We start from the raw sequence: 14,597 nt of genomic DNA, 5'->3' as shown, positions 1-14,597 counted from the left end.
AGCATACTGTTCTTGGGTTCTAGAGTTGTACAGATCCGAAAATTCGCACAATTGAGGAATCTCGTGAAAATCTTAGATGCTTAGCTAGTTCATCAATGATTGTGGTGATGGATAGTGTTTGAGGAATCATGTGCACATCGTATCTTGAGGAAAAACAGATTTCACATGGGAGAGGTAAAATTTCAGATCTAATCTGCTGTAAAAATGGGATATATTTACCCTGGAAGGTGCGAACAAAGAACACAAAAAGGTGGCGTTGGAGAGGCTCTTCGGTCAAGTGTCCAATGCACCCTAACTTGGCAGCAGAGGACGTCTACGGCGGCGGTGGACGTAGATGTTCCGACTCTGGCGTGATCCTGGCGGCGAGAAGGTTGAGGCAGTGAAGCTCTTCCTTGCCGGCGACAAGACTACCAGCGGTGGCGCTAGGGTTCGGTGTGCTGTGGCAGGAGAGCGATGAGGCGAAGAAGATGATACCGAGGGGGATAAGGACATATTTATAGCCCGAAAGTTAATGTTTGGCGCGAAAGTTTCGGACCGAATAGTCCTTCCTCTACGTCTCCGCAGGACACGTGTAGCTCCCGTACGATGCGGTGGAGATAGTGGAGGTCGTGGTTATCCGATCGTGGGAAGTGGGGGTTCAGTTACTGTTCCTTTGAAGAAAACAATTTTTGAAGATCTGAGGATTTTTGTTACAAAATCATCAGCTGACAAGGATGCAGTGAGGATTTTGAACAAAGTTTCAAGTAGAACGCATATGAAGAATTGAATAGACTGGATAAGTATAGCATAGAGGGAAAGTCGGGTCCGATCACATTCACTTAGCAGAAACATCAACTTGAAGAATTAGCAATAAGTGAATGCTGTTGAGGACTAGAAATCACAGTCTACCTAGTCAAATGAAAGTCATCGAGTGTTTTGAAGATTTTGCAATAGATCATCACAATGAAGAACAGCTGTTTTGAAGAAAAATGCATTGTGAGGAAATTGATCATTTGAAGAAAATCAACTTGAGGAATTTCACATTGGGCGGTGGCGTTACCCACCATATAAGAATGTTGATTACAGACGCCGCGTACAATTGTCGTAGGGCCCTGAGAATCAATTTCTTCGTTAATTTCTTCACATTCAGAGTGACTTTCTTCATTGGTTGAAGAAAATTGTTTCATCATGTGTTGCACATCTAAGTCATCAACTTTGCATAAGTATTAGGATGTGTGCATGTTTTTACAAAACATTTGAAGATTCTAAGATATTTAGCTCACACCGCAACTTGCAAAACCTTTTCTCATCCAAGGGCTTAGTGAAGATATCAGCCAGTTGATCATCAGTCTTCACATGGTCGATGAGGATATTGCCCTTGAGGACATGGTCCCGAAGAAAATGATGACGAATCTGGATGTGCTTGGTCTTCGAGTGCTCCACTGGGTTGTAGGCAATCTTGATATCACTCTCATTGTCACAGTAGAGAGGCACATTCTTCATGTTGATGTCGTAGTCCTTGAGGGTTTGCTTCATCCATAGAAATTGAGCACAGCAAGAACCAGCAGCAATGTACTCAGCTTCGGCAGTGGAGAGTGATACGTAGTTCTGCTTCTTTGAGGACCAGCAAACTAGTGATCTTCCGAGGAAATGGCATGTGCCAGATGTTGACTTGCGATCCACATGGTCACCAGCATAGTCTGAATCAGAATAACCTACCAGATGAAGATTGGAGCCCTTGGGATACCATAATCCTAGTGTTGGTGTGTGAGCTAAGTATCGAAGAATATGTTTCACAGCCTTATGGTGTGATTCCTTCGGTTTTTCTTGAAAATGTGCACACATGCAAACACTAAGCATTATGTCTGGCCTAGATGCACATAGATACAATAAAGAGCCAATCATAGAACGATATACCTGCTGATCGAAATCTTTACCATTTTCATGAGTGCCGAGGTGACCGTTGGTAGGCATTGGAGTCTTGGCACCTTTGCATTCATGCATGTCGAATTTCCTCAGAACATCCTTGATGTATTTCTCCTGTGATATGAAGATTCCATTGTTTTGTTGACGAATTTGAAGACCTAAGAAGAATTTCAGCTCCCCCATCATGGACATCTGATATTCTTCACTCATCATATAGGCAAATTCATCACTATATCTTTTGTCAGTACAACCAAATATCATGTCAACAACATATATTTGACATACAAACAGCTCATTATCATAAGATTTTGTGAAAAGAGTTGGATCGAGTGAACCAGGTTTGAAGCGTTTCTTCATGAGGAATTCCTTCAATGTATCATACCATGCCCGAGGGGCTTGCTTGAGGCCATACAGAGCCTTTTTGAGTCTGAAGACTTTGTCTGGATTCTTTGGATCCTCAAAACCTGGGGGCTGAGCAACATATACTTCTTCCTCAAGCTTACCATTGAGGAATGCACTTTTCACATCCATTTGATATAAGATGATGTTATGATGATTAGCATAAGCAAGTAGAATTCGAATAGCTTCAAGTCTAGCAACAGGTGCAAAAGTTTCATCGAAATCTATTCCTTCAACCTGGGTGTAGCCTTGGGCTACAAGTCGTGCCTTGTTCCTCACCACTTGACCGTCCTCATCTTGCTTGTTTCGGAAAATCCACTTGGTGCCGATGATGTTATGCTTGCGAGGATCTGGTCGTTTGACGAGCTCCCATACGTCATTCAGCTTGAATTGAAGAAGTTCGTCTTGCATGGCTTGGATCCACTCCGGTTCCAGAAAAGCCTCAGCTACTTTTGAGGGTTCTGTGATAGATACAAAAGAAAAATGCCCACAAAACTTAACTAAGTGTGAAACTTTTGAGCGAGTGAGAGGACCTGGCGCTTGATGTCGTTGAGGATTTTGTCAAGTTCTACTTCATTTGCAATCCTCGGATGAGCTGGTTGAGGATTTTGTCTGGGCTGAGGAAGTGGTGCTGTTGCAATTTCCTCAGGAGCATCTTCTTGGTTTTCATCAGCGATGGGGATTGTTTCTTCACCAATTTCCTCAGTGGGGACAATGTCTTCAGTAGGCTTAAGCTTTATTGCTTCCTCACGAGACAGCTTATCTGGATCAGAAGGCAATTGCTCTCTTTGCGAGCCATTAGTTTCATCGAACCGCACATCTACAGTCTCAACAACTTTGTTGTGATAGTTGTTGAAGACTCTGTAGGTGTGCGAGTCCTTTCCATAACCGAGCATAAAACCTTCATGTGCCTTAGGTGCAAATTTCGAGCTATGATGAGGATCTCTAATCCAGCATTTTGCACCGAAGACTTTGAAATAACTTACATTGGGTTTCTTGTCAGTGAGGAGTTCATATGAGGTTTTCTTGAGGAATTTGTGAAGATATACCCTGTTGATGATATGACATGCAGTGTTGATTGCTTCAGGCCAAAAGCGACGAGGAGTCTGATATTCTTCAAGCATAGTTCTTGCCATTTCAACCAGAGTCCTGTTCTTTCTTTCGACGACACCATTCTGCTGAGGAGTATAAGGAGCAGACAATTCGTGAGTAATACCAAGTTCATCAAGATAATCATCAAGACCAGTGTTTTTTAACTCAGTTCCATTATCACTCCTGATATGTTTGATCTTGATGCCGAAGTTCGTCGAGGCCCTTGAAGAAAATCGTTTGAAGATTTCCTGCACTTCAGTTTTATACACTATAATATGCACCCAAGTGTATCTGGAATAATCATCAACTATGACAAAGCCATATAGAGATGCTGCATTGGTTAGTGTTGCATAGTGAGTAGGTCCAAATAAATCCATATGAAGCAATTCAAATGGACGTGTAGTGGTCATGATGGTTTTGGAGGGATGCTTGGATCTGGTCATTTTCCCAGATTCACAAGCACCACAGAGATGATCCTTGAGGAATTTGACTGATTCGATGCCAATGACATGCTTCTTCTTTGCAAGTGTGTGCAAATTCCTCATGCCTGCATGACCTAGTCTTCGGTGCCACAGCCATCCTTCTGAGGTTTTTGCTAGTAAGCAAGTGGCTGGTTGAGGACCTGTAGAGAAGTCAACAATGTACAAATCCCCTCTTCTTACACCTTCGAATTCTTTGGATCTGTCAGATTCCATGATGACTACACATCTATATCTACCAAAGATAACAATCATATCAAGAACACAAAGCATCGAGACTGACATGAGGTTAAAACCAAGAGATTCAGCCAGCATCACTTTGTCCATATGCCTATCCTTGGAAATAGCTACTTTGCCAAGTCCCAATACCTTGCTTTTACCTTGATCAGCATATGTGATTTGCTTCAGAGGTGATGGAGTTAGTGGCATATTCATTAGTAGGCTTTTATCACCAGTCATGTGATGTGTGCAGCCACTATCGAGAACCCACTCAGTATTTTTGGGTTTGTCATCCTGCAGATGAATTAGTATAGCTTACCATCTCATATGCTTCAGATTTGAAGAATATGATACTAATTTCATCAGTTCAGTGATTTCATCATAACATAAATGTAAGGACGTGTGAAATATTTCTATTTCATCAATCATTAGCTTGCGTCCTATCAAGCATTTCCTCAGGTCTCCAGCAAATTCTTCAGATGATGATTTTCATCTGGAGACCTGACCTGCAGAAGTGATTAGTTTGATTTCTTCACCACCCACATCTGAAGGGGTGGCAAAGCGTTCATCATCCTGCGAGCACCATATGAGAAAGGTGGCATTGAAGCTAATGCACTTCTCTTAACAGTAGGGGGGTTAAAGTACTCATATGAGTATGCAGAGAACTGGTTTGAGGATTTATGAACATAATGATTTGAGGTGTAGCACTCATAATCATATTCCTTGTAGTTTCCCTGCATGTTAGACGCATAAGCATGGGTACAAGCATAGTTTTGACCAATTGAGGATTTTGATCCTCTTGTAGACTTTGGTCCTCCTGAGGAATTTGATCTGGGGTTCAGATTCTTCAGAGGTGATGTCATGAGGACATTCACTTGAAGATTTTCAAGACAACTTTTGGGAACCCATATTTTCCTCAGGGGAGGGCCATTCCTGCAGTTAGTTCCAACATATCGAGCAAATACTTCACCAGATTGATTTTTGAGCAGTTTATAGTTGGAATCAAATGACTCATCCGAGGAATAGGATAATTCACATGAGAAGCCAGATAGATTAGATGGATCAAAAGGAGGCCCAGTAGCACCAACCCATGAGGTTTTGGGATACTGCTCAGGTTTCCAATAAGATCCATCAGCATTCAATTTCCTCTCAAAGGCAATTCCTTCTTTCCTCGGGTTCCTGTTCAAGATCTGCTTTTTGAGCACATCACAAAGGATTTGATGTCCTTTGAGGCTTTTGTACATGCCTGTCATGTACAATTCCTTCAACCCTGCATTTGCATCAGTGACATTTGTGTTTTCCTCAAGTGAGGAAATAGACACAACCGGTGCAGTTGAAGAATTTGTAGCAGTGGTAGCATTTGAAGATTCTGGTGAAGAATTAGCAGTTTCACGATCAATGCATTTAAGACATGGAGGAATAAATTCAACTTGACTAGCGTTGATCTGTTGAGCTAGTAATGAATCATTTTCCATACGAAGATCATCATAAGACATCCTCAGCTTCTCAAGATCAAGCTTCCTTTGAAGAAATTCGTAGGAAAGCTTCTCATGATCAGTGAGGAGTGTATCATAATGATCTTGAAGAATATCAAATCTAGACTGAAGATTTTTCATGTCATCAGCGAGGATTTGATTAAGATTCATTTCATCATTCAACAGATCATCACTTTTGTCTAGCAGTTTTTGAAGCTTTTCCAGAGCAGTTTGTTGTTTAGTGGCAATGATGGCAAGTTTACTGTAACTGGGTTTTTTGTAATCATCATGTTCACAGTCACTTGAATCAGAGGAGGAGGCATTATGTGACACCTTTGAACCTTTTGCCATGAAGCAATAGGTTGGAGCGAAGTCATCAGCATAGTCATCAGTATGGATGGTGCACTCATTTTCTTCAAGATTGAAGATTGACTTGCTGACGAAATTGGTTGCTAGTGCAAGACTAGCCTGTCCGGATTCTGAATCTTCTCCAGAGCCTTCTTCATCATCACATTCTTCTGATTCTGCCTCGGAATCCATTTCTTGCCAATGAGTGCCCGAGCTTTTCTGAAGCTAGTCTTCTTGTGTGAGGAGGACTTTGAAGATGAGGATTTTGAAGATTTCTTCTTCTTCTTTGAGTCATCAGAACTGTCATCCTTGTATTTCTTCTTCTTTGATTCCTTTCCCCAGCGAGGACAATCAGCAATGTAATGACCTGATTTCTTGCACTTGTGACAGGTCCGTTTCTTGTAGTCCTAAGATGCAGATTCTGATTTCCTCATGTCTCTTCTTGATGATTTACCGAACTCGCCTCGTCGTGTAAATCTCTAGAATTTCCTCACAAGCATTGCAAGTTCCTGACCTAATTCTTCAGGGTCACAACTGCTGTCATCTGTGTCTTCTTCTTCAGATGAGGAAATTGCTCTTGCCTTCAGTGCACGTGGTCTGGAATAGCTTTGTCCATATAGATCTCTCTTTTCTTCTAGCTGGAATTCATGAGTATTTAGCCTTTCGAGGAAATCAGCAGGATCTAGCATCTTGTAGTCTGGTCTTTCTTGAATCATCAGAACTAAAGTGTCAAATGAAGAATCCAGAGATCTCAGCAGTTTCTTCACAACTTCGTGATCAGTGATGTCTCGAGCTCCCAGTGCTTGCAGTTCATTCGATATGTCAGTGAGGCGATCAAAGGTGTCTTGGAAGCTTTCATTGTCATGTCTCTTGAAGCGATTGAAGAGATTGTGAAGAATATCAACACGAGAGTCACGTTGGGTTGATACTCCTTCATTTACCTTGCACAGTCTCTCCCAGATCAGTGTTGCAGAGCCTAAGGCACTTACTCTTCCAAACTGGCCAGGGCTCAGATGCCCACAGATGATGTTCTTCGCTTGAGAATCGAGTTGCTTGAATTTCTTCACATCAGCTGCAGTGACACTAGCAGAAATGATGGGGACACCATTTTCCACAATATACCAGAGATCATTGTCTATAGCTTGTAGATGCATTTGCATTTTGTTCTTCCAGAAGGGAAAGTTCTTTCCCTCGTAGGTAGGACATGCTGCAGTCACCTTAAACATGCCTGCAGTCGACATAACTAAAACTCCAGGTGGTTAAACCAAAATCACACAGAACAAGGGAGTACATTGCTCTGATACCAATTGAAAGTGCGTTACATCGACTAGAGGGGGGTGAATAGGAGATTTTTAGAATTTCATCACTGAGGAAATTCCTTTTGAGGAAATTCCTCACTGATGACTAACTTACAGCGGAAGCAATTAAGGATCAGTCGTGCAATCGTTCTCAACAGCAGTATTACAGAGGGAAGATTATGAAAACAGATTGCACAGTAAGCAGGCACGCAAAATACAAATGATGATTAACTCAAGTGAAGAATTTGGGGTTGAGGAAATTCAGAGAAAGTCTTCACCAAATTCTTCAAACAGTCACAGTGAATGTCTTCACCAAATTTTCTGGCGCCGTTGTCGGGGAAGCATAGCTATATTCTCTGAGTCACTTGGGATTTACGTCTGCTGATCACTATGAGGAATCCGAAAGATCCATGAACTAAAGTCTGGCCCTCAACTACGAGGACAGGTAAGGAACTTCCATCTAGCTCTGCACTTGATTCACCTTCAGTTATGAGTAAGTTTGCGACACCACCTCCTGCTAGAAATTTTGATATGTCGCCTATGCTTGATGATGCTACTTCTTCTGTCCATGATGCTTGTGATGATGCTTTGCTTGATGCTACTTTGCCACTAGGTGCATTCCTTGATGCACAAATTGCTAGAGTTGCTGCTAGATGTGATGATACTTCTGAAACTGCTAAGATTATTGAAGTAGAACCTGCTATTTCACCTGTTAGAACTAGCTCCCCTAGATATGAATTGCCTGATATGCCACAGGGTTATGTTATGGAGGGAGAGATAGCTGAGGACTTTCTTGCTTGTAAGGATAGCCATGATGTTGATAATTTCCTGCGCAAGTGGAAAGAAAAATCTTTGAACGCTAGGATGAAATATGACCTGAAGTTTGCTTCTTCGCCTATCTTTGTGACCGATAAGGATTATGAATTCTCTATTGACCCTGAGTTAATCACTTTGGTCGAATCTGATCCTTTTCACGGTTATGAGTCTGAAATGGTTGTAGCACATCTTACCAAACTGCACGATATAGCCACCCTATTCACGAGTGAGGAAAAGATCCGCCACTACTATATCTTTAAGTTGTTTCCTTTCACACTAAAGGATGATGCTAAGACTTGGTTCACTTCTCTTGCCCCTGTTTGTGTGCGTAGTCCCCAGGATATGATCTACTACTTCTCTGAGAAATATTTTCCTGTCCATAAGAAGCAAGCTGCCTTGCAGGAAATATATAACTTTGCGCAAGTTCAAGAAGAGAGTCTCCCACAAGCTTGGGGGAGGCTTTTCCAGCTACTGAATTCTTTGCCTGATCACCCTCTTGAGAAGAATGAAATACTTGATATCTTCTATAATGGACTAACCGATGCTTCTAGAGACCACCTAGATTGTTGTGTTGGTTGTGTTTTTAGGGAACGAACCGTAGAACAAGCTGAGATCCTATTGAATAATATATTGTGCAATGAGAATGCTTGGACTATTCCCGAACCACCTCCAAAGCCAACTCTGAAGAAAAGAGGTATTCTATTCCTCAGTCGTGAAGATATGCAAGAAGCTAAGAAATCTACAAAAGAGAAAGGCCTGAAATCTGAAGATGTCAAAAATCTACCACCTATCAAAGACATCCATGGTCTTGATAACCCGATACAGGTAGTAGAAGTAAATTCTCTTCGTAGATTCAATGAGAGTGATATTCCTTTTGATAAACATGCTAGCTTATGCCTAGATGAATTTGAGAACTTTGTTGTGAAAGTGCGTTATATCGACTAGAGGGGGGTGAATAGGAGATTTTTAGAATTTCATCACTGAGGAAATTCCTTTTGAGGAAATTCCTCACTGATGACTAACTTACAACGGAAGCATTTAAGGATCAGTCGTGCAATCGTTCTCAACAGCAGTATTACAGAGTGAAGATTATGAAAACAGATTGCACAGTAAGCAGGCACGCAAAATACAAATGATGATTAACTCAAGTGAAGAATTTGGGGTTGAGGAAATTCAGAGAAAGTCTTCACCAAATTCTTCAAACAGTCACAGTGAATGTCATCAACACATAATACAGAGAATATAAAGAGTTGAGGAATTAGAACCCGATTCTTGGTGAAGACTGTTGTTGATGACCCAGTTCCAACTGCTGTGACAGTTGTACATCTGGTTTGGAGCGGCTTGGTATTGAAACCAAAGGACACCCAGTCCCGGGACACACATTCCCTACCGTATTCTCCTTGAGCTAAGGACACAAGTCCTCGCCCAACACTCGTGGTAAGTCTTCAGGGCAGACTTCCAAACCCTCACAAACTCGGTCACTCGGCTATCCACAATTGACTGCTGGATTGCTCTAGACCATGATGCCTAACCGTCTGGAGGATGCACAGTCCTCAAAGGTAAAAGGCTTCAGTCCCACACAGGAACAACTTCTTGAGTGATGCTCAATCACTAGGTTTGGTTTGTGGTTTCGGTGGGTGGTGTATTTCCTCACTGATGATTTACTCTCGAAGGCTCTGAGGAATTGGGTTGCTCTTATGACAAGTGTCAGTTTCTAATGGAGCAGCCAACCAGCTAGTGGTTGTGGGGGCGGCTATTTATAGCCTGGGAGCATCCCGACATGATTTGACATTAATGCCCTTCAATAATATGACCGTTGGAGTGGATAAGACCAGTGACTTGGCGTGGTTATCGAAACGGTCGGGACCCTCAACTGTGAGAGTCCTCATGTCACTCATGTTCCTGACTTGAGGCTTTTGGTAGGATTTGGCTTGGGTTGAGCATCATGAGGAAATCCATTCCATAGTGTTACTTTGACCCCCTTTAACAGTATGGTGTTCCTATTCATCAAATGCGAGGAAAGTAAAACAGAAAACGTAAATCTTCACGCTTCAATTTCTTCAAACTTATTTTCTTCAGGATCCACCGATCTTCTCAATATCAATATCTTCATGAGGAATATCAATTTCATCGCAGATTCCTCGTGATTCATTTCTTCAGCTTCAGACCAATTTCTTCAACTGAAGACATATATTTTTAGGGGTCGATATTCTTCAAATATCTCAAACTCCTCAATGACTTATAGATCCTGTGTACACTTATAAACACATTAGATACTTAACCTATAAGTCTTCAAACCACCAAAGTCACTAAGGGGCACTAGATGCACTTACATGTTGCCAAACAACGAAGTTTCAATGATTATGTTAGCACACAATTGGAACAGAATGCTCGTATGCTTAGTCATTTAAGTGCTTGTGTGGACAGAAACGTCAATGATCTTAAGCTTTTGAGTAAACATGCCTCTATGGTTACTACTCAAGTGGAACAAGTACTTAAGCCTCAAAATGACTTGTTCAATGAGTTGAATGACAATTCTGTCAGAGTCGTCACTAGAGGCGGTAGAATGACCCAGGAACCTTTGTATCCTGAGGGTCATCCTAAGAGAATTGAACAAGATTCTCAAGGAATTAGCACTGATGCACCTAGTCATCCTTGGAAGAAGAAGAAAGATGAGAGGAACTTGCATGCTAGCAACCCTGTTGCTGTTACACTTGAGAATCCAAACGATGTGTCTGTTTGTGATGCCGAAACACAATCTGGTGATGAGCATGAGCCTAATGATAGTATCGATAGTGATGCTCATGAAGATGCTCAACCTAGCAATGATAAGGATGTGGAGATTGAACCTAGTGTTGATCTTGATAACCCACGGCCTAAGAATAAGAGATACGATAAGAATGAATTCATTACTAGGAAGCATGGTAAAGAAAGGGAACCATGGGTTCAGAAACCCATGCCATTTCCTCCCAAACCATCCAAGAAAAAGGATGATGAGGATTTTGAGCGATTTGTTGAAATGATTAGACCTGTCTTTCTGCAAATGCGTTTGACAGATATGCTCAAAATGTCTTCGTATGCTAAGTACATGAAGGATATTGTGACTAATAAGAGGAGGATACCTGAGGTTGAGATTTCCACCATGCTCGCTAATTATACCTTCAAGGGTGGAACTCTTAAGAAACTAGGTGATCCCGGAGTGCCCTCTATACCTTGTTCCATTAAAGGAAACTACGTTAGAACTGCTTTATGCGACCTTGGAGCCGGTGTTAGTGTTATGCCTCTCTCTCTATTTATCGTAGACTTGAATTGGATAAGTTGACACCCACTGAAATCTCTGTGCAAATGGCCGACAAATCAACTGCTTTCCCTATCGGCATTTGTGAGGATGTGCTTGTTATGGTTGCTAACATTACTATCTTAACAGACTTTGTTATTCTGGATATTCCTGAGGATAATGCCATGCCGGTCATCCTTGGAAGACCCTTTTTAAACACTACAGGGGTTGTTATTGATTGTAACAAAGGCAATGTCACTTTTCATGTCAATGGTAATGAGAATACGGTGCACTTTCCAAAGAAACAATATCGAGTACATTGCATCAATGCTATTGAAAAAACATCATCTATTATTATTGGGAGCTTTGAATGCCCTATACCTACTGTTAAGATGAAGTATGATTTGCTTGTTGGGGATATGCACATCCCCATTGAGGTAACCTAGTGACTATTCGAAAATTCTCCATTCCTTTTTATGTGATTCGAAAAGGTTTGCCAAGGAGACTTGATCAACCTCATTGACGCATTTCTTTCGATGACCATGGGATGGATGAATCGAGGAGTCACGACCCTCTATTCCAAACCTTTACCTTCGGTTGCTTAGAAGAAAAATGATAGATTTAGCTTTAGTTTTACCTGTTTTCTGCTTTTTGCGTCCCATAGAAAAGTGTCCCGAAAATAAAAATTCTTCGAATGTCGTGAAAATCAAGTATGATTTTTTCTAGAATTTTTGAAAAATTCTGAGACGGAGAGCTAGTCACGGGGATGCACGAGTGGGCCACAAGCCCTGGAGGCACGGGCACCCACCCTGGCCGCGCCTACCAGGCTTGTGGGGCCCACGTGTCCCCCATCCACTTATTCCAGCTCACATCTCCTTCTCCTACCTCTAGAAAAAAAATCATCCCGCAGCTCAAATCCGTGTTCTTGCTCTTCTTGCTGCGATTTTCGATCTCCTTGTGCAAAGCTCCATTCACCAAACTGTTTTGGGGAAATTGCTCCTTGGTAATGTGACTCCTCCATTGGTCCAATTAGTTTTTGCTCTAGTGCCTTATTCGTTGCGTATTATTGTTGCCTTGGTGACCCTGCTCTTGAGCTTTGGATGCTAATTTTAGCTAGTCCCAAGTAGTTTTGATGTGTGATATGCCCTCTAGGCACTTGTCGGAGTAGTTGCTATGAGTTTAGTTAAGCCTTGTTCACTTTTCCTTGGAGTCACTAAAAATTTCAGAAAATTTCAGAGATAGAAAAAGGAAAAGATGAGGAGGTTCTTCAGAGGCTCTTCAAGTCGTGACCCCAAGGATGATGGAAATGAGAAGAAGAAACCCAAGTATCTGGTCCCCCGAGTTGCAGAAGTTCGAACGTGCGAGTGGCCAAGCGATGTGTTCTTATGCGCCACCGGACTTTATGAGGACTTTTACTACTTGGTGGAGAACGTAGGCCTTACCGCCTTCGTTGAAGATAAGTGTCCGCAATACCTCCTCCTCACTAATATTTTCGTGCAAAGCTTTAATTTCTATCCATGGAAGAGTCCTCCAATGGTTGAGTTCAAGTTATATGATATCCCCCAACGCATGTCACTTCAGGATTTTTGCAATGTTTGAAAATTACCTTATGTTGGGGATATTCATGAACCTCATCCACGGGACTTGGAGGCTTTCATAGATACTATTGTTGTAGGAGAGGAGAGAGGAGTGTCTTGCGCCAGAGCTGCTAGCATACATTTTCCCGTGCTTCGGTACTTCTCATTATTTGTGGGAAAATGTTTGATTGGCCGTGGGAAAGGTGGGGCCCTTAGCTCCCCAGATCTTGCGGTTTTGCGCGAAGCCCTTTATAATGATAAAACTTATAGCTTGGGTGCTATAGTAGCTCAACGGTTGAACACGAACCGTTCTAAAGGCGTTGTTTATGGAGGTATCTATGCCACTCGTCTTGCTAGACATTTTGAGATACCTATTAGACTGCACGAGGAAGAAGAGATTCTTCTTCCTGAGAGATATCTAGATTATGATAGCATGGTTTGCCATGACTTTCTTGATAAAGATATAAATAAGAGGATGATTTGTAACCTAGTATTCAGTCAGGGTACTCGTGAGACTATTACTTTGTCTGCTCCTTCTTTGTTCAATCTTCATCTAGGCAGGTACATTATCATGCCCTCGGACATCTACGCATATTGGGGCATAGAACCACCACAGGCGCCCGTGCCCGAGCTTCCAGTCGAGTACCAGACGCCAGTTTATCAGTGGGAGCCAGAGGAGCTCACCCAGGAGTGGCACCCTCAGTACACTCCGGAGTACCTCGGAGACGGTTACTTCCCACCATGGGAGTAGACCAACTTGGGCCAAAAGCCTAGGCTTGGGGGAGTACGTGTTTCTCACCGACTTTATATTCATGCTCATGCTTTCACTTTGTTAGTCCGTATTCACACTTTGTCACTGTATCATCCATGCTAGTTTATTTCTTTTTCTCGCTTTCTTCTCGTGTGTTTGTCTAGTTTGAGAAAACCCAAAAAGATTTCTCGTTCTTCTTTTTGCTTGTTGGGAGCTTTCCCCGTAAATAGTTTTCTTTTTTCTTTGGGTCAAGGTAGAAGACCATGGTTACCATGTTTAGTGGCTCTCGCATGCATATTTGTTTATCTGTCAAAGAGCCATATTACTTTGTCTTCTCATTTGTGTTTGCTTGCAGATTCCAGCTTAGTCCAATGCACGAGCACTCTTATTATTGTTCAAATCTTTCGGTCGTGCAAGTGAAAGGCAATAATGACGATATATGATGAAGTGACTCAGCCTGGAAAAGCTGGTATGAACTCGATATATTTTGTTTTTGTAAATATGACTAGCTCATCGTTCCAGATTCAGCTTTGTTGTGAGAGAAACATGTTTGCAATGACAACTTAGAGATCATAGTTTCTGATGCCATGCTTAATTAGCTAGGAGCTTATAATGGTTTGTCTTGGATGCCAACATGAATTTTGAGATGATTATGATGTAGTATGATAGGATGGTATCCTCCTTTGAATGATCCAAGTGGCTTGACTTGTTGCATGTTTACGCATGTAGTTGAAATAAAATCAACATAGCCTCTATGATATTCATGTTCATGGTGATTTATGTCCTACTCATGCTTGCACTCAATGTTGGTTAATCTCAATGCATTTTGATGACTTTTGACGCTCTCTAGTTGGTCGCTTCCCAGTCTTTTGCTAGCCTTCACTTGTACTAAGTGGGGATACTGCTTGTGCATCCACTTCCATAAACCCAAAGTTGTTCCATATGAGTCCACCATACCTAC

The sequence above is a fragment of the Hordeum vulgare genome, chromosome 4H (assembly GCF_904849725.1).
Source record: "Hordeum vulgare subsp. vulgare chromosome 4H, MorexV3_pseudomolecules_assembly, whole genome shotgun sequence".
NCBI lineage: Eukaryota > Viridiplantae > Streptophyta > Magnoliopsida > Poales > Poaceae > Hordeum > Hordeum vulgare.
The sequence above is the reverse complement of the archived record's forward strand: the minus strand, read 5'-3'. Positions refer to the sequence as shown.